At 38.2% G+C, this 24,104-nt stretch overlaps 1 protein-coding gene and 2 long non-coding RNA genes across 7 annotated transcripts in view; 1 reads left to right on the top strand and 2 right to left on the bottom strand.

The window, feature by feature from the left end:
• The window catches only part of LOC102077186 (uncharacterized), a 146,448-nt gene that overhangs the window by 93,990 nt on the left and 28,354 nt on the right, over positions 1–24,104 (bottom strand). The gene's annotated exons all lie outside the window — the stretch shown is intronic.
• On the bottom strand, positions 925–22,385 carry LOC106098196 (uncharacterized). 5 transcript variants are annotated; one of them, XR_002064318.2, is made up of 4 exons: positions 8,303–8,565; positions 6,143–6,463; positions 2,809–2,922; positions 925–2,526 (listed from the first exon to the last, which is right to left on the bottom strand). It is a non-coding gene; the product is annotated as an uncharacterized LOC106098196 (long non-coding RNA). The 5 variants fall into 5 exon arrangements; XR_002064321.2 differs by lacking the exons at positions 6,143–6,463; positions 8,303–8,565 and adding exons at positions 16,405–16,650; positions 17,533–17,618 and having other exon boundaries at positions 1,529–2,526; XR_003213133.1 differs by lacking the exons at positions 6,143–6,463; positions 8,303–8,565 and adding exons at positions 16,405–16,650; positions 17,266–17,302 and having other exon boundaries at positions 1,529–2,526.
• Positions 11,608–12,073, top strand: LOC112841783 (uncharacterized). The gene is made up of 2 exons (XR_003213138.1): positions 11,608–11,819; positions 11,974–12,073. It is a non-coding gene; the product is annotated as an uncharacterized LOC112841783 (long non-coding RNA).

The following is a 24,104-nucleotide window of genomic DNA, read 5'->3' as shown; positions in this document are numbered from 1 at the left end:
ATGTTAGACTATCCCCTCTCTATCCCTTGTCTAACTTTGGTAATTCCACGCATTGCCGGGAACCCAAACAAAAGAGGCTCTGACCGAAATCTGACCGTGCAATACAAACTCTGTTTGCCAACAACCAGGCTCCTCTCAGCATCAAAAGACTCCACCTGTAACCTAAATAAACATCTGGAAGTAAGTTGTTTTTAAAAAATTAACATTAGCCTACTACAACTACCTTTATTTTTGTTGTGGTAGCTGCCTGGGTTATGTTCCACTTCAGTATCTTCAATGTAGTATTGCTGTGTGAGTTATTACTGTTACTATAACTGAAGGCTGCATTACAACCTGCTAGCTGAAAATAATCATATGCATTTCTGAAGGCAGACAGAAAGAAAACATATTACTGATACAGAAATACTTTTCTATACGAGACCATTGCAAAAAGTGCAGCCTTGCCTAATGTCCACTTTACTGTTACTCATTTTATACTAAGATTTAAAAACTCCTGTTAATGCTCTCCATCAAGTTTAACAGTCTGCAGTTTATGAACTAACCTCAGCTGACACTAGCTAACAATGTTAGCTTGGTGGCGAGTAACCTTCAGTAATAGTAATAAATCACACAGCGATAGTACAGTCATGTAGTTGTAAAAGGATGACAATATATCATATCACCAGTCTCCCTCTGTTCTTTGTCGTGTTCTCCATTTTTCCTATGTGGTGTTGTGTTAGCGCTATGTTCTCCAGTCACGTCAAGTCGTTAGTTGTCAAATTCAAGATCCTTCGGTTTAGTTTAGCTTTTGTTTGTTTCTTTCAGCGTTGATGTACTTTTAGTTCATGTTTTCCAGCAATAAAGCTGCCGTCTGTAGTTAAGTGTTCTGTCTCCGACCCCTGTCTTCCACACAGCTTACCATAAAAATTATAGATTACTCACTGAAACTTTAATAATTATTTATTGTTATTTTATCATGACAAAAAGGCAATTCAACTGACATATTAGAAGTGTAATTATTTTGAAAAGAGTAAATCATTAATGGTGATAAAACATGTAAGTGAAACAGACTCTAAAGAGATAAGAAACAAAGTAATTACATCATTCAGTCATGTCAAAGTATTAGTTAGTCAGAGAAAAGGAGACAGATGGGCTGATAATCAGGTAATCAGTGAGAGCAAAGCCAGGAAGAAAAGCTAAAAACCTCATTAAGAAAAACTGAACATGAACTGAACTGAGCTCTTTAAGCCTGAACCAAAAAAACAAAGTGATGATGTTGAAGTCTCAGAAACTCTTAAGAAAACTGAACATGATGCAGTTTGTCTTTAAACGGTTAAACAAGAGCGTAACTAAAGGAAGCAGACAAGAAAACAGCATGAGAGATGTCGACAGAAATGAGGAAACACTGAAAGAAAAGGACAGAGATAAGACAGAAGGAGGAACACATTGGAAAGGGGAACTAACTAAATTTAAAGTCATCAGTAGAGCCAAGAACCGATGGCAGAAACAAAAAGGCTAGAAAAAAAAACATATACAGACAAAGGAATAAACTATTATGTGAACAGAAAACTAAATAGTAAAAATAACAGAAACCTAATCCAAAGATAACCTAAAATCCAAACTTATAAAAAATCCCAAACTTCAATACCGAGACCCAGGGACCATGACAACTTCTGTAAATCACCAAATGCACAAAAATAAATGTTACAAATATGTTGTGACTGTGTAACTATAGAGAAGCAAAATATATGAAAACCCAGTCAATTAAAATAAAAGAAAAAACATCTTTAGCATAACAGAAGCATTATTCACAGTACTATATTTTTGATTCAGCATAAAGAGATTTTTACACCATAACACTGACGAACACATATGTAGATCCCAGACTGATGACAAAACATTATCAATATGGTATTATTGTCACTATAACAAGTAATTGGCCATGCTCATATCTGTATCATTGTAGGGTTTTTTGACATGTTATGATTTGGTTCTATATAAATAAATCTGAATTGTCTTTAAATAAAAAAGTGACGTGTCTTTGTTTACAGAGTAAAAAGTATTAATCATTGATGAAACCAAGGCTTTCTCATATTCTGTAACTGTAACATCTGGATGGGTTGTCATGCTCAGCGTTGTTGCTCCACTTTAATTCATACAAAACTTCAGTGTTATTACTTGAATTATTTCCATTTAAATGATGAATTTATGCGCCGTTGTAATACAAAAATAAAGATGAAGCAAAGAAAATCAGTATTTGTGAGTTTTGATGGTTTGTTTAGGGATTTTAGCACTTCACTTCCTCCCTCTGTGGGCATTTAGTGGTGCAGTCCGTATAAAAGCACTGACCATCTAAATCAGCTGATTTTAAGGATTTTGCCATACAAACAATCTTCCTGTACAATCATCATGCTGGTTCATTCTGATGAGATCACTGTGAAAGTTTCACTTGGCCATACTCCACTTCCTCTTCTCTTCCCTTCACTGGCTTCTCCTGCTGCTGCCTGACCCTAACATCAGCGTACGTTACTTCCTGGTCATCTTCCTCTGCATAGAAGCAAGATAAAATTAACATCAATGAATCATTAAGGTAATCGTTTTTCTGAAACTTGCTTTTCTGACCTGTTTTGATTATGTTTTCACTGCATTAGAGCTGACTGGTTAGCAATACCCACATATTTCAATGAAATATGATGACATTATGAAGAAATCATTAGCAAGAAAGCAAAAAAGTGTCTTCAAAAAAAAGAAGCAAAATATGATTCTGTATATCTACAAGAAGAGCAAAAGGCCAATCTGAGTGAGGTGATTGAAAAGCAAGTTTTGTACCTTTTTGTTTTGTTTTGTTTTTTCTCCTCTCAAAACAGATGACAGCTACACCCACAACTAATAAAATCACCAGTGCTGACAGAACACCACAGATCACTGGCAAAATACCTCCTTCTAAAAATAAAAGGACACAGGAGAGAGACACAAACAGATGACTTTTGATGCTAAAAAACAATCTTGGACATACTTTATAGCCCCTAATGAAGAACAGCAAAAGCACAAACTACATTAATCATAGATAAGATAGATAAGACAGGGGGATTATTTATTTATTAAATAAGTGACCAATTTTTGTAATATATTTCTAAAGGCACTACTGCTGTGAAATTCTCACCAGATGTCAGTGACAAGCCCGTCCAATCCACACACGCAAATAAACCCACAGATTTCCATAAATTAGGATATGTTTAATAAAGAGAAATGACACAGAAAAAACACACTTACCAAATTTACTACTTTGTACAAAAGCCTTTGTTGGTGCGTCCTGTATGGAGAAACCAGTTGCATGCTTGCTCAGGTGGGATTTTGCCAATTCTTCCACACAAGAATCCGCCTATTCTATGATCTCTGAGCTTTAGTTCTTTCCATAAATTTTCAAAATGATTCAGGTCAAGTGATTGGCTGGGCCACTCTAGAGTTTCCGTGGCTGTGTGTTTGGGATCATTCTCTTGCTGAAATGTCCACCCTCGTTTCATCGTCATCATCCTTGTAGATGGCAGCAGATTTTTATCAAGAATGTCTTGGTGCATTTTCCAGCATGCCAGTCCCATATGCTGAACAACAGCCCCACACCATGATGTTCTTCAAACTTCACTGTTGGTATGGTGTTTGGGGGGTGATATGCAGTGCCTTTTGATCTTCAAACATGGCGTATATTATGACATCCAAAGAGTTCATTTTTGGTTTCATCTGACCAGACGTATTTTCCCAGTATTTCACAGGCTTGTCTAAATGTTGTTTAGTAATCTTAAACATGCTTTTTCTTCAGCAATGGAATCTTGGATGGTGAGTGCACATACAGGCCATGGTGGTTGAGTGCATTACTTATCGTTTCGTTTTCTTTGAAACAATTGTACCTGCTGATACCAGGTCTTTCTGTAGCTCTCCACAACTGGTCCTTGGCTCTTCTGATATCAGAAGGACCAGCTATGAGAACTCAAATGATTATTCTCTTCACTCCTATGTCTGAAATCTTCCGGGTGAAATTATCTTCTTTCCACTTCAGGATTATGGCCCCAACAGAGATCAGTAAACTTCGGTAGTTTTAAATTTTTTTCTGTAGCCAATGCTATCAGTATGTTTTGTTAAAAACATAAGGTTGTGAAGGTCTTGCTCATTTGTTTCACCCATTATGAGAGATTTCTTGTGTGACATCTTGGTAATGAGACACCTTTTTATTGGTTAGCAGTTGGAACTGAACCAGCTGAAATTAATTTGCACTAAGTGACAGGACTGCTTTATTATTACTGACAGATCTCAGCTGGTGTCATATGTTTTCAATGCTTTTTTGCACCTTTTTCCCTTTGTGATTTCTCAAAATTACACATAAAATAATTAATGGACATCTGTGGTTTGTTTTCTTTACATTTGTGGATTGGACGGGTTGTTACTGACATCTGGGGCCCGTTCTTCGTACCTTGCTTACTACATCCAAGATCAAATGACACATCCAAGATCAAATCATCGCGCTAACTTTGAGCTCGCTAATCCAGTTCTCCGAACACACCTGTTGTTGACGATTAGTATAGCTGGATGAAGTAATCTGAGATCACTGGGTGGCTTAAAAGGGGCTACGCATCGATAGTAGAAACATTGATCGGCAACCCTGTGATTGGTCGGCGAAGATGTCGAAGGAGCGCGCACAGTATTTCACGGCAGCAGAGCAAGAACTCTTGATTGAGGGATATCAGGAGTTTCAGAGTTTAATTAAAACGCAGGGGAACACTGCAAAGGCTGCAAAAGCAAGGAGAGAGGGCTGGCAGAAAGTTGCTGACAAATTAAACTCGTAAGTGATCCATGATATTACATTATATCATGTGATATTATATTATACCACATTATATTATATTACATCATATCCTCTTTCACATTAGAGCCACAACAGGACCCACTAGAACATGGGAAAAAGTAAAAGTGAAATATAAGAATATTCTACAGAATGGTAATATTTATCACTTATATTGCTTTTAGTCTATGACAAGAGACCCTGGAATAATCTGTTTGTTTGTTTATAACAGCAACCAAGAAAAGGGCAGAGCAAATAAAGACAGGTGGTGGTCCTGCACCCCCTCGTCACACCCCTTTTTGTACTGTGACATTTATTGACATTGTGGGGTTTTTTGTGTGTAGTTTGACATAACACTCCATCACTTTTACCTGTTCCCATGCAAGGGGTGACTGAAGCATGCACAGTAAGTCGGGAGTAAGTATATACAGTACAGTAAGTATATATATATATATATATATATATATATAGAGAGAGAGAGAGAGAGAGAGAGAGAGAGGAAGAAAGTAAATAATACCCTCACGGGAGAATCGATATCTCTCTATGAGCACACCGTCGCGCTGAGCTAAAGGATCCTGTCTATCCCGCAATATACGCTAAATTCTGTAAACTCTCCTTATCAATCTTGCACCTTCCTTGCTCGCGTACAAACGGACAGGACATGGCTGCGACAGACTTCCCAAATCCACCTTCGCTTTTATAGTCGTGGTCTCTCATCTTGATTGCACGTAGTAATTTACTATTACTACTCTAAAATATGAATTACATCTTACATGATCTACTACATGTAGTAGAATGATTAATAGTACATTTCCCTTTTTTTCGGAAATGACCTGTATGTATCTGTATGAAATCAATAAAAGAATCAAATGCTGCATTATCTTTAGTTACATTGATAATATTTATTTATGGTAAAACAGTGGCGAAATATCGCTCTTGCTTTCATATAACTGCAGCGGACATACCTGAGTGGCCGCGATCTAATCCTGTTTACATAAAGTAAACCTGCTCCCGAGCAGGTTTACGCTTATGGATCTGTTGCTATGACAGCAAGTCCCAGATGAGCTTCGGAGAACCGAACGATCCAAGATCACGCGAAATCGTCAACATTCAAATCCGGCTAACTTACTTAGCGAGGTACGAAGAACGGGCCCCAGCAAACAGACACAACAACAACAAAAAGAGAATTTCATGTCAACAACACCTTTAAAATTAGATTTACTTAGAAAATTGGTGACGTGTTAAATACTTTTTTTACCCACTGTATAGATACATATGGACTACCAGAACAATGTTAAATTTAGATCTAGCAATGCAGGGAAAAATTACCTTGAATAAAAAGCTGTAAAGTCCGCTCAGCTGATATTTGTCCACTTGAATTAAAACCCTTAAAGGTATATTCACCGCTGTCTGTCATCCTTAGGTTATGTATCCTAAGCGTTCCATTACTGGCAAAAAAGAGAAGTCTTCCATCTGTTGTATTATGTTTAGAACTGTTGCTTCTCCCATTTATTATTACTGATGTATTCTTGAACAGTTGGAATCTGATTATTTCTGAGGTGCTGTCCATCAGTTTGATGTCCAAAGTTCCTCCTAAAGTTCCATAACAATGAGCTCCATCTGGTCTGCCATCACAGTAACTTTCCACACCTGTAAATAATAATAATAATAACAATGAGTTAAAGAAAAGATATCACTAATTTCATTGTTCAGTCGCTACCAGAACATTTATGGCAACATTTCCAAATGTTTACCTAAAACAGAAATAGTGCGGCCTATCTCAGGTCACACAAAGTGAATGAGCATTACACAGGTCTGTGACTAAAACACAGCCAGGGTTCAGCCAACTATTTCCTAACCAGAGTGAGTCTTTTTATATAACGAACATTTAAAAATTATGGGTTTAATGTCCAAATAATAAAATGATTTGACCGAAGCTGCAGCCTCGTGGTTATGTTACTGCTGATGTTGCCTTATCATCATAACATCATGACTTATTGTGTTACTTAAGATAGACCCATTTAAAATGTCAATAGCTTTGCTACAAAAAAACCATAGCAAGAATGAACAATTTTGACATTTTGAGGTTTCAGGTAACTCCTTACATATACCATTGTACATACTAAAAATGATCAAATAATGCAGCGTGTTTGAATTACACAAAGATAGTGTCTGTAAAATGCATTAAGATGCAATTAAATAAGTAATTGAGTGATTTTCCAAAACCTAAATGCATTAAATAAATATCTGAAAAAAGGGTACACCTTTTATCCTATTTTATTATTGATATTATTATTCAAATATAAATTAATCAGCTCCAACAGTCATAACTAGATTTACTTTCAGCATCTGCAAGGATGTTAAGATCACCCACAATAATTATTTTATCTGAACTGAGCACTAAATCAGAGAGAGACTCCGAGTAAGGGCCATCTTTGGATAGATAATAACAAATAATTTATGTGTTATGAGTTTAACAACTGATTTATGAGTGTTTTGACAATTAGGGTGGACAAGTCTAAGTGTCAGGCTTTCTAATAAATGAAAATTCTGTCTATCTCTATGGTTGATTAATCAGCTGGAGTGGAAGATTGCTGCCACACACCACGTTGACCTGTGCTTTAAGGATACTGGCAGTCAGTATGACCCCAGGTTTTGATTCATCTAATAAACTAACACATGCTGTAACCAGGTAAAAGGGACCTAATCCACATTTAACTTTTTTACTCTTTGGTGGAGTTAAGGACCCTATAATGTTTCCTGCTTCCTGGTCCCAACTCTATTTAGCGACGTTTTGAGGTTTAATAAATTTGTCCACGTTTGGAGAAATGAGAGCTGCTCCATCCAAAGTGGGATGGATGCCCTCTCTCCTAAAAAAAAAAAAAAGAAAAAAGAAAAGAAAAAAAAGACTAGGTTTCCCCAGAAAGTTTTGCAATTATCGAAAAAAACAAAAAAAAAAAAAAACCCAAAAAAAACAAAACACGTTTTTAGGACACCACTCGGACAGGCAGCGATTTAAGGAGAACATGCGGCTAAAATGTCCTGTACATGTCCGACTTGCTGGTAATCGTAACAAGAGAAAACTACAGAGTCCGACATTGTTTTAGCAAAGTTACACAACCATGCAATAGTTTTGTGACCTCCGATTGACGCTGACGTCAATAATGATTTTCCTGAATTTATGTTTACCGTTAGCCAAGGAGTTTTAAATTTCCCTCACTGTCGCCTGGAAGACAATTGACTGTGGTTGTCGCTGTCTCGAACTTCACGTTTCTCAAAGCAGCATCGCCAATAATCAGAATAATATTTACTCCGCGGGGTGTGTACGGGGAGGGGGCGGGGGGTGTTTAGACTACAACAATATCCACCACTGTTGCAATGTCAGACTTATTTAACTGATTGTACAGGATCCCGTGGCTAATGAAAAAAAAACATGTTGACTATAAAACGAAGTATTAATAAAGGACAACATGAATTTGAGCAGCTCACCATGACAGACTCCAAACATCATCAAAAACAATCCAACTACAGCTTCCATGTCTGCTCACTGTTGATCCACTCAGCAGCTTTCAAAATAATTAAAAACAGGCGCGTGTGCGGCTCTGAACTGAAGCAAAGTGTCAGTGATAAGCCTCGGATAAGAGGGTTTTCAAAAAAGCTAGTTTCAAGTCTTATTGAAGTTCTGTTTATCCTTTCATCTGCTGAGAGGATAAAAGGAAGTGACAAGTTCTTGTTCCGCTTTTTAGTTTGACGAGAACAAAAATATATCGCGATTAACTGGGAGGAAGAGAACGAAACATTCGTCATTTATTTTGAAAGAAGTCTTCAAACTGACAGATTACGTCAATGAGAAAGCTGTGTTACTGTATTAAAGAGAAATGCCCAGTTACAGATATGTGGATAACAAAATAAGCACAGGATCAATTGTGGCTTACATTTTTCATCTTTAAACGCAATGTAAAAAGGAAAAACATGTCAGTCAGCATGTGGAGCACTGAGTGAAGAATATGTTTGCAGGAATATAAATATATAATATAAGTACAGCTTGTAACATACCATTATTTACATATACATATGTAGCAAGAGTGTGCTACATATGTATATGTGGTAAAGAATAATGATACTGCTTCACACTTTATTGTTGACCAGTTACACATTTGTTGCCTTTTTTAGACAAAATTATTATTGTTGTTGTGATTTAGTTTATTAGTTTTATTGATGTAGTCCCCAAAACATCAAAATATGGTATCACAAAAGACCATCTCTTCACCTACTCAACGAAGTATAAAAATCCTGCATGAAACAAAGATTTCACATTTTGAGTCATCAGTCCATAAAACCACCTTCCAGTCCACAGTAGTCCATCAGCTGTGTTTTGTGGCCCAGGCAACCCTTTTTTAACTTATTCTTGCATCCTATAAATGGTTTTCTTGTTGCAACTCGACCTGTCAAACCTGCAACTCAAAATCTTCTCTTTACAGTCAAAACTGAAACTTGCTTACTATAATCACTATCACGTTTTGAAGCTGTGGTCTTGTGAGGTGTCTCACACAAGCTATTGACTTTCAGAAATGTATCTTCTGATTCTGTGTGGTTTGAGGTCTGCAGACCTCTTCCCCTCAGAGTGCCTCTTGGTGGTAAAGGAAACTACAGGCTGACATAATGCTCACAAGGGAATGGTACCACGGCATGTTCCAACACTACTTTTACAAACGCCTCTGTCTGCAGGAGCAGGGCTGTAAGTAATCAAGAAAACTTTGGACGCATGTAGGAAATGGTAGCACAAACTTTCAAGGCTTAATCCATTTCCATTGCTGCAGAACAGCTCTAAGTTATACATAACGTGTAGCAAGAGTGTGGTACATACATGCATGCCCTTGTGGTTAAAAAAAAACAGACAGGAAGTACTTCTTCAGACTTTCATTTATTTATACTACGGCATTTTTAATTTTGTTTTATTTATGTCGTCCCACAACACAAGATATGTCTTCTCAGAGAACTTTAGCCAAGGCCCTTTTATATACAGTGGCTTGCAAAAGTATTCGGCCCCCTTGAACTTTCCCACATTTTGTCACATTACAGCCACAAACATGAATAAATTTAATTGGAATTCCACCTGAAAGACCAATACAAAGTGGTGTACACGTGAGAAGTGGAACGAAAATCATACATGATTCCAAACATTTTTTACAAATAAATAACTGCAAAGTGGGGTGTGTGTAATTATTCAGCCCCCTTTGGTCTGAGTGCAGTCAGTTGCCCATAGAGATTGCCTGATGAGCGCTAATGACTAAATAGAGTGCACCTGTGTGTAATCTAATGTCAGTACAAATACAGCTGCTCTGTGACGGCCCCAGAGGTTGTCTAAGAGAATATTGGGAGCAACAACACCATGAAGTCCAAAGAACACACCAGACAGGTCAGGGATAAAGTTATTGAGAAATTTAAAGCAGGCTTAGGCTACAAAAAGGTTTCCCAAGCCTTGAACATCCCACGGAGCACTGTTCAAGCGATCATTCAGAAATGGAAGGAGTATGGCACAACTGTAAACCTGGGGCGCACTGACAGAGGCGAGGCTGCCAGACACTGGCGCCACCGGGCCCTCTGACCACCACCAGTAGGGAACAGGTGAAGTGTCTTGCCCAAGGACACAACGACCGAGACTGTCCAAGCCGGGGCTCGAACCGGCAACCTTCCGATTACAAGGCGAACTCCCAACTCTTGAGCCACAAGCGCCCTGAGAGGCCCATGGTGACTCTGGACGAGCTCCAGAGATCTACAGCTCAGGTGGGGGAATCTGTCCATAGGACAACTATTAGTTGTGCACTGCACAAACTTGGCCTTTATGGAAGAGTGGCAAGAAGAAAGCCATTGTTAACAGAAAACCATAAGAAGTCCCATTTGCAGTTTGCCACAAGCCATGTGGGGGGCACAGCAAACATGTGGAAGAAGGTGCTCTGGTCAGATGAGACCAAAATGGAACTTTTTGGCCAAAATGCTATGTGTGGCGGAAAACTAACACTGCACATCACTCTGAACACACCATCCCCACTGTCAAATATGGTGGTGGCAGCATCATGCTCTGGGGGTGCTTCTCTTCAGCAGGGACAGAGAAGCTGGTCAGAGTTGATGGGAAGATGGAGTCAAATACAGTCAAATACAATCTGACTGAGCTGGAGCTGTTTTGCAAAGAAGAATGGGCAAGGATTTCAGTCTTTAGATGTACAAAGCTGGTAGAGACATACCCTAAAAGACTGGCAGCTGTAATTGCAGCAAAAGGTGGTGCTACAAAGTATTGACTTGGGGGGCTGAATAATTACGCGCACCCCACTTTGCAGTTATTTATTTGTAAAAAATGTTCGGAATCATGTATGATTTTCGTTCCACTTCTCACGTGTACACCACTTTGTATTGGTCTTTCAGGTGGAATTACAATAAAATTGATTCATGTTTGTGGCTGTAATGTGACAAAATGTGGAAAAGTTCAAGGGGGCCGAATACTTTTGCAAGCCACTGTAGCAACACGTTCTCATCCCAACACATAACATACCGACAAATGTGACAAATCGTCGGTATGTTACGCGTTCGGAGGCATGAGAGCTGGTTGGAATGAATCTATACATATAAATCTGTTTTGCATTCCGATAAAAATGTGACATCATTCCGGGGTAAAACCGCAAGGGATTGTGGGAACGAGTGGCAAGCGGTACTAGTGCTCGCAGGCTTTCACATGAAAACAGTTACACAGCGATAAAAAGAAACACAAAAAATGGCAAGGTGTTGTATTATTAACTGCAATAGCCGGTCGCATGACAGCCACGGGAGGCCGATGGGTAAAGTGATCGGTTTTTATCAGATTACGTCGTGGAAGAGAAATTGTTCAAGCCATGTTTCCGAAGTAACAAAGAGCCGACGGATGGTCTGGATTGCAGCCATTCGAAGACCAATATAACATCCCAGAACACTCCAGCTCACATGTTAGTCTGCTCCAAGCATTTCCACAAAGGTAAGTCTTCTGTTGTAGTTATTACGTAATTTATCATAACATAATTGTTGATGTAGGTTACAAATAAGTCTTATATTGATTTGAATTGAATTCGTTGCGCTATGCTGCTTTGTTCACTGTGGCTTTGCGGGCTAATGTTTGTTGTGTTTTGTAGGAAAACCAGCCTACAAAATGCTGGAATCCGATCCAGACTGGGCATCCTCTATCAACCTGGGTCATACTGAGTTTAAAGCTGCTACCACAGCGAGATTTGATCGGTTAAGAGAGAGAGCGATATCAAAACAGCCACGAAACGTCCCGCATATATGTGCCCAAGGGTTGTATTGAAGCAATCAAGTGATGAATAACTGTTTTCCAGTATGTTGTTTTGCAATGTTGTTTTTTTTGTTGTTGTTATTGTTGCATTGTTGATTTGGTTTTTTACCGAAGCAGCTAATAAAGCATAATGGAATACAATTTCGCCTCTTTCTTGTAAGATTCTATAATAGAATGAAACAATAATGCCAGTTATAAGTAAAGACAATAAATTGAATGAATTACGAAACACTCATTTTATTTCTGTTAGATCTGAAAATGTTGTGTCATACTACAACCTGAAACGACAAATAGACTCTTTCACTCCTTTGATTTTTTTCCTCGTACTTTTTTTTTTTTGCCTTTTCATCAAGTCTGTCTTTGTACGGACCTGCCATGTTCTCCGTTTTGTACATAATTGTTTTTGGGGCAAATAAAATGCAAGTAGGGATTAAAACCGCAGAATTAATGATTACCGGTGCTGGAAATGCAAACGCTTGATGCAGTGTTTTGATTTTGTTGCCACTCATACCCACAAAGCAATGCGCGAAAGTCACATGGTCTGTCAATCTCTATACATCATACAGTCATTTATACCCGCAGTTAGGGCACAAGAAGTTGATGCAATATTCTTGTAAAAGACACGTGTCACCACTTAGACAATATTGCATCCCACAATAAAAAGGAGAAGTTGTAAAACTGGAAACCAACACTTTGTTGAGCGTTAGTTTTTGGTTCTTTCCAGGAACGCTGGTTTGAGTGGGGAATCAAGGAGGCCATTTACATGAAAAGGGAAAGACCATCTCTGAATCGAGGAGGGAGCCTAAGGGTTCATCTTTTCACTCTCTGTGAATGATACTCAATCAATGGTCTTTGATCAATGGTCATGACAATTTGCATATTAATGATCAAGAAACTGACCCCACAGCAAAATATTCATTCAGTTGTGCTAGTTCTACTCATTGTGCAAAGGTCCAGTTGATAAGGTTGGGGAAACCTGCAGTGAGGTGAGACTGAAAAAGTCATTTGGGTGACAACGCTACGTCCAGATGAACAGAATCAACTTTTTGGGGTTGCATGAAAATACTCTGCAGTACAGGATAGTACAGGATAGACAGGTTAGTTTGCTGTACTGTGATGGATTTAAAGTAAAGAACTGTGTGTGACTGGTGCACACTGGTTGTGGTTTCATGGACTAAGTTAGGTTACATAGCAGAGAAGAATCTGAAGTTAAGGTGATGATACTGAGATTCATTCATTCATACCAGCTGTATAGTGTCTAATATAAAGACAGCATAAACAGTGTACTGTCAGTGTAGAGGGAAGAAATCAGCCAGGTCAAACCATGAAACAGTAAACCTCAGCAGCAGAAGCACAGATCAGCTGATCACAGCCTGTACACTAAGAACATCTACTGGACCTGTCAATAGAAATTATTCTGAACTATAATAACTATAATTAATATACCACAAGGTTCAGTTAGCTTTGCATAATAATAGATGGTAGAAATGTTCTTTAAGGAGCTACATTTACTTTCTTACTTTGAGCACATTTCAGAGCCTGCACATTTTCACTTTAACTTCAGTAAAGAAGTTGAATCAGGAGTATTTGTTAACAATAATATCTGTACTACTGTTTATGTGCAGAACGTGTGTCCTTTTGCCTCCTCTGGAAGCTTGTGTTCCTCTTAGTCCTCAGTTCCTCTGTTAGCACCCTATCACATTTTTTCGCAGTCCAACTCCTTCTGGCATTTTCTTTACTCCTCCATCAACACTCAAAACAAACATGACAGCTGTATCACTCTTTCTCAGTATGAAGCTATACTGCTGCTCACAGATTGTCATCTTACTTCTCAGCCCAGCTCAAAGACACTTTCCCATATCTTCACTTTATGGCACAACAGCTTTTGCAGTTACTACAGTACTGTACTCATCCTTGGTACCACTGCACTTTTTCTCCATTCCGCTCACTCTCCAAGTTTGTGTTTAGCAATCTGGTAAAAAGCCGCTGTTCTCTGCTAGACATCGCCATACCTCCATAGGTGTGTATCTGGATGAACTGCTGTTCCACTCCTTATCCTTTTCATAGCTGCCCGTACTTCCTCCTTACTAATCCTCTGCACTTCCTGACTTACCTTTTCTCTTTTATTTTCTATATTCATCGGCTCCTCAAAGTATTCTTTCAATCTAGTCAGCACTTTCTCACTCTATGTATTTAAAAAAAACATATAACAATTTGTATGTACAGTTACGTCCATATATATTTGGACACTGACACATTTTTTTTTTACCTGTTTACTAAAACATTTTCAGATTATAGATATATAATGGACATAACGTGTAGCCTCTCAGCTTTCATTTGAGGGTATCCACATTTAAAAGAGAAGACCGCATGAAAAAAAATACAGAGAGTTCACTGCAAAGTGCAAACCACTCATAAACCTCAAGAATAGAAAGGCTAGATTAGATTTAGATTGGACATCTAAAAAAGCCAGCTGCAAGTTCAGAAAAAAATTCTTTGGACAGATGAAACCAAAATCAACCTTCACCAGAATGATGGCAAGAAAAAAGATGGTTAAGACGTAGAACAGCTCATAATCCAGAGCATACCACATCATCTGTAAAACACAGCGGAGGCAGTATGGCAGCTTGGGTGTGCATGGCTGCCGGTGAAACTGGGACACTAGTGTTTATTGATGACACAGGACAGACGCAGCCGAATGTATTCTGAGGTGTTCAGAGACAAAATATCTGCTCAAATCCAGCTAAATGCAGTCAAGTTGAAGTTCTGTTGCCCGACACTACACAACATAAAAACGTGATCATTTTTAACTTGATTGTTAATGTTCAACTCAGATGTTATTTCAGTTCTTTAGCTCCTTTCCTCTAAAGTTTTTGCTCTCCTCTTTTCCATGGTCTTTTTTTCTCTGATTGTTCCTGCTTTTAAGAACCAGAAATAAACATTTTTGTTACCTCTTTATTCACACACTGAAATCACATTGTGAACTATATGGTTTATTATAAAATGTAACACAAACACACCAAAAGGTGAAAACAAATTTGTCCTTGTGCACTACATATGACAAAAGAAGGAAGAAAAAGAAGAAAAATCACCCTAGTCCTCATTTGCACATCTGTAAGGACACACAGTGAATTTACAGCAGGTGAAAGGTGACACTAAGTGTTGGAGTAAGGACTCATTTCAGTCATTAAAACAGAGTTATCTGGAGATTCCATCCTTTGTGGGACAGCAGAGCCTTCCAATATTGTTTTTTTCTTCCAAGTGAAATAGATCCAAATCCCACTTAATGATATAATTACCACCACTGCTTTCAAACCATGTATGAACCAGGAAGTACCTGTGTAGAGACACACACATATTTCTGAAAAGTTAGAGTTGGGAAATAAAACACGCGTGAGAGTTTTCACTCTTGCACCATATTTTACAAGACAAACGTCACAGTCCTCCAGTCCTCCTCTGTATCCCGACCATTCTCTCTCCCTCTCTCTCGGTCTCTTGGTTTGTGTGCTGATGGCTGTGTGTGTGTGCATCCTCTTACCTTACCTTACAGGGGAGGGATCTGCCTGGATCCTCACCCCCTCCTGGATGCACCTGAAACACTCAAGCATGTGTGTGAAGCATCTGGCAATCACCTGACTCCTATTTCAGCTGGGATCTGACCTTCAATCTTTTCCTAAGTGTTGTCTAACTGTGATAGTGAGCTCCTCGCTGATCTGCAAGTCCTTTTCCCTGTTATATTGACAGATATTATTAATCTGCCTCATCCTGTGTGTATAACGGCTCAGCAGAACCCTGTGAGAGTGTGTGTTGCAGAGGAGATTCTGTACAGGAAACTCAGAAGAAACTCAGATTCACAGCACCTTCTTTCTGTCAGAGTTTGTGAATAAGAGGCTTTTGAACGAAGAAATTGTAGCGCTTGAGTACGGCCAGACAAATCATGACAACAAAGGAAACTATTACATCAATTAATTCACTTTAGGGTGATGAGGGCGATTTATCTCTTTTTCTTTTCATGTGTGTATTGGATAGGTTGTTACTGACATCTGATGAGATTTCATGTCAGTAGCACCTTTAAAATTAGATTTACTTAGAAAATTGGTGATGTGTTCAATACTTCTTTTTACCCACTGGATATATACATAGAGATTATCAGAACAATGTTAAATTTAGATCTAGTAATGCAGGGAAAAATTACCTTGAATAAAAAGCTGTAAAGTCCGCTCAGCTGATCTTTGTCCATCTGAATTAAAGGTCGAAAAGGTATATTTACCGCTGTCTGTACTGCTCAGGTTATGTATCCTAAGTGTTCCATTACTGAGATAAAAGAGAAATCTTTCATCTGCTGTATTATGTTTAGGATTGTTCCTTCTTCCATTTAGTATTACATATATATACTTGAACAGTAGGAATCTGAATATTTCTGAGGTGCTGTCCATCAGTTTGATGTCCAAAGTTCCTCCCAAAGTTCCATAACAATGAGCTCCATCTGGTCTGCCGTCACAGTAACTTTCCACACCTGTAAATAACAATAATAATGAGTTAAAGAAAAGATATCACCAACTTCAGCGTTCAGTCGCTACCAGGACATTTATGGCAACATTTCCAAATGTTTACCTGAAACAGAAATAGTGCGACCTATCTCAGGTCACACAAAGTGAATGAGCATTACACAGGTCTGTGACTAAACCATAGCGAGGCTTCAGCCAACTATTTCCTAATCAGAGTGAGTCTTTTTCATAACAAACATTTAAAAATTATGGGTTTCATGTCCAAATAATAAAATGACATGACTGAACCTGATATGAAAGAAGGGTTCTGTTACTCTTCATATTGCCTTATCATCATAACATCATGACCTATGTAGATACTTAAGACAGACCAATTTAAAATGTCAATAGCTTAAATACAAAAAAAACATAGCAAGAATGAACAATTTTGACATTCTGATGTTTCAGGTAACTCCTCACATATACCATTGTTCATACTAAAAATGATCAAATAATGCAGAGTATTTGAATTACACTAACATGATGTCTGTAAAATGCAATTAAATAAGTAATTGAGTGATTTTGACTTAACCGGGTGTCATTACCGCTGACGTCAAAAAAGATTTTGCTGAATTTATGTTTACCGTTAGCCAAGCAGTTTTAAATTTCCCTCACTGTCGCCTGCTCTGGCACCTGAAAGACAAATGACTGTGGTTGCTGGTGTCTATAACTTCACGTTGCTCAAAGCAGCATCAGAATAATAATTCCTCTGCGGGTGTGTACCGGGGATTTGTTTAGACTACAACAATATCAGACTTATTTTACTGATTCCCATTGCTGAAAACAGCAACACGTTGACTATAAAATGAAGTATTAACAAAGGACTATGGGAGAAAATTTGAACAGCTCACCATGAACAACTCCAAACATCATCAAAAACAATCCAACTACAGCTCCCATGTCTGCTCACTGTTGATCCACTCAGCAGCTTTCAGAATAACGTGTAAGCGGCTCTGAACTGAAGCAAAGTGTCAGTGATAAGCCTCGAATGAGAGGGGTTTTAAAATAAATAAATTTTAAAAAAGGCTGGTTTCAAGACTTATTGAAGTTTTCTTTATTCTTTCATCTGCTGAGAGGATAAAAGGAAGTGACAAGTTCTTCTTCCGCTTTTTAGCTTAAAGAAAACAGAATTATGTCATGAGGGACAGAGTACGAGAACGAAACAAGCTTCATTTATTTTGAAAGAAGTTTTGAATCTGACAGATTATGTTAATAAGAAAACTGTGTTACTGTATTAAAGAGAAATGCCCAGTTACACATTTGTTGCCTTTTTTAGACACAATTATTGTTGTTGCGATTTAGTTTATTAGTTTTATTGATGTAGTCCCCAAAACATCAAAATATGTCATTTCAAAAGGACTTTACATATTTACATATTGCACTGCATTAGAGAAATAAAATGTGTTGTGTCCTCTTCTGTGACCTCTTTCGAGGTGAAGCTGTGGGCATGTGGATTTTCTTTTTTTAATGACTTTGCAAAGTTTTTGCAGCACTGAAATTCATGCAAAGGTTCATAGTTGGTGGTTATACAGAACAGCAGGGAAAGCTAGTGGAACTGAGCAGAGGAGCTCTAATGTGAGCAAACAAAGAGTGAAATCCAGAGTAGAACAGCCCAGAGGAAAAGTGTGGGGCCTGAAGAGCAGAGCTAGGTGAAGAGCTGCTGTCTGAGGCGGAACAGTGTGGACACTGGATGAGAAGCTGCAGGTCTGATGTTTGGAGGCAGATGTGGACGAGATGATAAAGTTTTAAATAAGTTTCTTGCTTTCGGCTTTCTCCCACAGTCCAGACACAAGAGCTTAGTGGAGTTAGGTTAACTGGTAATTCAAAATTGCCCATAGGTGTGAATGTGAGTGTGAATGGTTGACATTTTGATGTTTCAAAATGTCAACCATTCTGACATGATTTTGTTATTATGTTATTATGACGTGATTTTGTTCATGTGAAATCTGCTCACATATACCGCTGTTGCAGTCACTGCTGTTACTTTAGACTCATGTTTTGGGTCACTATCTTGCTGTATGATGAACTCCTGACTAACTTGACAGATACCAGAGAACACTGCATTGTGATGGAGAACCCTGTGGTAGCCATTGTGATTCAGAGTGTTTCTCACTCTGTAAAAGTCACCAACCGTGGATTCAGCTAAACAGCTACAGACCAGACACTTTCTCTTACTTATTTGACGTATGATGTTACACACTGAGGAACCATCCCTTCAGCATGAAACAAAGATTTCACATTTTGAGTCATCAGTCCATAAAACCACCTTCCAGTCTAAAGTAGTCCAACATTTGTGTTTCCTGGCCCAGGCAACCCTTTTTTAACTTATTCTGGCATCTTATAAATGGTTTTCTTGTTGCAACTCGACCTGTCAAACCTGCAACTTAAAGGCTTCTCTTTGCAGTCAAAACTGAGACTTGCTTACTATGATCACAATCAAGTTTTGAAGCTGTGGTCTTGTGAGGTGTCTCACACAAACTATTGACTTTCAGAAATGTATCTTCTGATTCTGTGTGGTTTGAAGTCTGCAGACCTCATCCCGTCAGTTTACTTAGAGTGCCTCTTGATGGTGAAGGAAACTACTGACTGACATCTTGACTTCATTGCAATTTCTGTGTAGGAAATACTTTTAAATGTTATGATGGTCTGTCTCTCTTCCAGTGTTGATTTCCTTTTTCTTGCCATTTTTATGGAAACACATTATCTTCTGCTGTACATTACAGTTCAAATAATACTCACAAGGACATGGTACCACAGCATGTTCCAACACTAGTTTTGCAAACGCCTCTATCTGCAGGAGCAGGGTTGTAAGTAATCAAGAACACTTTGGACTCATGTAGGAAAAACTTTCAAGGCTTGATTAACCTCCATTGCTGCAGAACAGCTTTAAGTTCTTGTTCTTAACTTCTTGTTCCCTGAAAAGGGAAGTGGTAACATACTATACATATATGCACATACAATAACATGTTGTGTAGCAAGAGTGTGGTAAATACTTGCATGCCCTTGGGGTTAAAAAAAAATAGTAGTACTTCAGTCTTTATTTTTGACCAGTTATACTACGGTGTTTTTTATTATTCAGTCCCACAACACAAGATATGCCTCCTCAGATACCTTTACCCAAGGCCCTTTCACATAGGACATAGCATGGATTGCACTGACCACTAGCTAGAGAGAATGATACATCATGTATACCCGCAATAATCTTGTAAATGACAGGCGTCACCACTCAGACAATATCACGTCAGACAGTTTTGGGTTTTTTTAAAGAGTCAAAACTGAAAACCTGGAAACCAAAACTTTGTCAAATGTGGGATTTTTTGCAATGTTCTTTCCACAAACTCAAGCTTTGAAACAGTTGCAACATCTCCCACACTGTGTCAGTAGCTTCTGTACTGCATTTTCATCCAAATGGTGGTAAAAAATCAGCACAATTGTTCTCTCATGTTTTCAACCCAGCTGCGATGGCCGTGCGCAATGCGCCAAGTTACAAAAATCCAAAGGTGAATGATCAGCTGATGTGCTGCCTTTAAATTGGTAAAATCAGGATGTGATGTCACAAATTGTCTTACAATACCCGCAACACAAACAACACATCAAGCATAAAAACCCCATAAGGTCTCCCAGCAGCTCACAGAGGGAAAGCCACCAGTAACAACTGTCCATTAAATACTATGTGTTATAACCTCAGGATAATAAAGCTCAGAAACTCAGGGTCCACTATCAGGACGTTTAATGACCACTTTCGGAGGCATCAACAGTTAGCCACAACACATACAGGAACCTGTTTCCCACATAACATTCCGACAGGGAAAGCCCTGAAAAACCTCTGAAGGTTCCAGGGTGCAAATCCCCCAAACATACATTAACACCAACACTCTCTACAACACTATGGATCAGGTTAAATAGTTGTTATAGTATCTCAATGGCATAAAGATACTGATATTATTGATAGTATTGTTATCAGTCTGGAACATGGGTATATCACACACTAACAACTTGTCAGCTCTCTTGTACCGACTTATTTGTAACTGAAAACTTTACTGTGACCAGACTGAATGTATTAGCATCACTTCGAGACTCATCACAGTGTTAGCCAGTGCAGAAGTTTAAAAATGTTTTGTTTATGACTGCCGATTTGATGTTGCTTTGTCATTCACACACAGGAAGCATTTACATGTACAAGGTGGTTCTCAAGCCAGCTTACATTTTTAAAGGTTAAACAGTGTCACCCAACACTGGTCATGTTTGATTCAAAGAAACGTGATACCGGAATAATAGACTTAACATTGACTATTAACTGCAGCTACATTTCTGTAAACTCAACCTAAACAAGAGGCAAGGGAGAACTACATCCCTAAAGCTTTACATAAAGAGGTAATCTGACGATTCTATTCTCCTGTAGCTGCAGAAGAATAGAAGGTGCAGGAGGGATAGAAAGATATGTGAGTTACATTTTTACTACATGTGAGTTAAACTGGCTTGACTTTACCAAGTCAAAAACTAGTCAACTTGAAATAAAAACAGAAGCACAAAAAACACTCACAGTGTGGGTAACACAGTGCTTCTAATCAAATCTAGAGAGAATATATTTGTCAATTTTCAGTATCCACCCCCCTGTACAGGACGGTGATTTTCTACTGGGTCTTACCCAGTAGATGATGCAGGGTTTAGCTGGAGCCAGTGTGGGTGAGGGGACTCGCCCGGCCTGACTGCATTGATGAGCAGGTGTCTTCCAAGATTGCCCTGATATGAAGAAACCTGAGTACGCTTGCAGGTCAAACTGTATCATCTCCCCTCTTGATTGTGGTACTTGTTAACCTGGGATGCTTTTAGAAGCCTAGACTGCAGGCTTCGAGGAAAGACTAGAACAACCTACACAAGCTAACTGGAGTAATAAAGATTAATACTCAGATTTAAACCTTTATTTTCTTTTACAAAGGGTTAAGAGAAAATCTACAATTAAACTGACTCTAATTGTGAGAGATTTTATCAAAGCAACTTGGCACAAGCAAAGCAAAAGCACAAATTTTAAAAAATCAAATCGCATTCATCTAATTCACATATCTAATGATGCTACTCTGAGCTAATGCTGATTTTGTTCTTATATTTGGGAGGAGAGAGATTTGAGGAGATCTAAAGAAGCATTTATATGCATTCAGATAAAAATGACACATTTTCCACACATCTAGGGCTCAGGGATAATCCAGTTTTTCTTATTATATTATTCTTTCTATGATTTAATCAGCTTTAGCGCATATTTATGTAAATTAGATCACAAATTGTTATTATTACAAGACACCAAACAATGTCATTGAAAACAGTTTAGTTCAAAGTTAAAATAATATTCACAAACTGAGGCTGTATTCATCTGATCTTTATCTGAATTTTAGGTTGTTGTTGTTGTTGTTGTTTTAATATTTCACTGTTATTCTTATTGATGAAGCAGCTCAAACATCTTTCAGTGATTTTATTGGATGCCATGGCTGCAAAACATGTTATGATTTAAAATCAAGTATTTGTGAAAGACTACATGAAAATAGTTGAACAGCTCACCATGAGACACTCCAAACATCATCAACAACAGTCCAACTACAGCTTCCATGTCTCCTCACTGTTGATCCAGTCAGCAGCTTTCAAAGCAAACGTGTGTTTTGCTCTGAACAGACTGCAGTGTGTCAGCAATCAGCCTCAAAGGGGAATGTGTGAATGTGTTGGTGTCAGGTTTTACTGAAATTCTGTTTATCTTTTCACACACTGAGAGGAAAAAAGGAAGTGACAGGAGTTGGTCTTCCACTTTTTAGCTTTCAAGCAAATAGACTTCATGTGTGAAGGACAGTGAGAATGAGAACATAACATTTGTCATGTATTCTAAAAGGAGCTTTGAGACGGAACTTAAGCTGACTTAGCTTTAGACGTGATGTTCATTGGATTTTTTGTTACCTTTGTACAGAACTGTTTCACCTTGTTTTCAGTTACTGTGTTAAAGCTAGCTGCACAAATTAAGCTGAAATATGATGAGCTATCAAGAAAGCAACTCGCTTGTACTGACTATGTGAAAAATTTAGAGTGATCACATCAGATGTAATAGTAATACATTTCAGACTTGTTATTGTGTTAGTCAGTGCAGCAGTTTTTAAACTGTTTTGATTATTGTAACAGATTCATTCACACTGTACTGTTTTTTCACACTTGTCTAAACTTCATGCTTTTTCTTTATTATGTTCCTTTTCTCAAGCAAAGTTTCTCACACCATCTTCCTCTTCTTTGCTCAAGTAAGGTTAGACCACCCAGCAATGGTCATAATCCTACAAAGTCGACAGAGGAAGACATGCGTGTTAAACTGGCTTCTAAGTACAAATAAGCTGACATGAGATTCAACATTTGACAGTGCACATGTTACGATGTGGTGCTACATATATAAATGAGATCTGTTTTTGTTTACAATGTTTTTTGTTTTTTGTTTTGTTATCTCCCAATTCCAATTCTATACAATTACAGCTTTAACAAGTCAAAAAATAGTTGAAATGAAAAAAAAAAGGCTTTTTGGAGATTCAACTTAGAGAAAACTGGCTTCCAGTACTGCCTTGAAAGGAGCGCATATGAATGCGAGTGGATATTTATTTTTCATAGCAATGCTATTTAGGTCTTGAATGCAGGGCCAAGGAGTTTTAGCCTTTTTATCAACAAAGAAAAACCCGGGTGAAGAGTTAGGGATGTATTTCTCCACTGCCTCTTGTTCATGTTGCAAGAGGTTATAGAGATGACTGGTTGGTAACGTAGCTCTAGATAACAGCAAATGTTAATGTCAGTTAATGTGTAACAATGTGGCATCATGTTTCTTTAAATAAAGCATGATCAGTGTTGGGTGACATTGCTTAATATTCGTTACTCAAGCAAAAAAGAGGAAGATGGTGTGAGAAATTTAAGTTAGCTTTAGAAATGGAACTTTACAGAGAAAAAGCATGAGGTTTAGACCAGTGTGAAACAAGAGTGCAGTGTGAATGTATCTGTTTTACCACCTTGTAAATGCAAATCAGGTGTGGATAACAAAGCAAAATCAAATCAGCAAATTCATAAAAAAAAAAATAAAACAAAACACCAAAACATTTTTTAAATAAAAACATGAGTTAAGACTGTGATGAGGCTACAAGTGATGCTAATAATCTGATCACAATAAAGTTTTCAGATACAAACAAGTCAGTACAAGAGAGCTGATAAATTGTCAACATTGTCCCCAGGTCCCAGATTGATTAGAGGTTGGCTGTGATCCCTGCCTGCCTCAGTTACTCCAAGATCACGGCCACTCGCTGCACATGCACGCACAGGTGTCGCTATGAATGATGTATGTAGAAGGAGCATCCAGCCCATGAAGTGTTGGAGAGTTGCTTGGCGTCTGAGCAGAATGATCATGTCGGTTTTTACC

Source organism: Oreochromis niloticus, linkage group LG2 (genome assembly GCF_001858045.2).
Source record: "Oreochromis niloticus isolate F11D_XX linkage group LG2, O_niloticus_UMD_NMBU, whole genome shotgun sequence".
Lineage (NCBI taxonomy): Eukaryota > Metazoa > Chordata > Actinopteri > Cichliformes > Cichlidae > Oreochromis > Oreochromis niloticus.
Note: the sequence above shows the minus strand (reverse complement) of the source record. Positions and strands in the feature narration are given on the sequence as shown.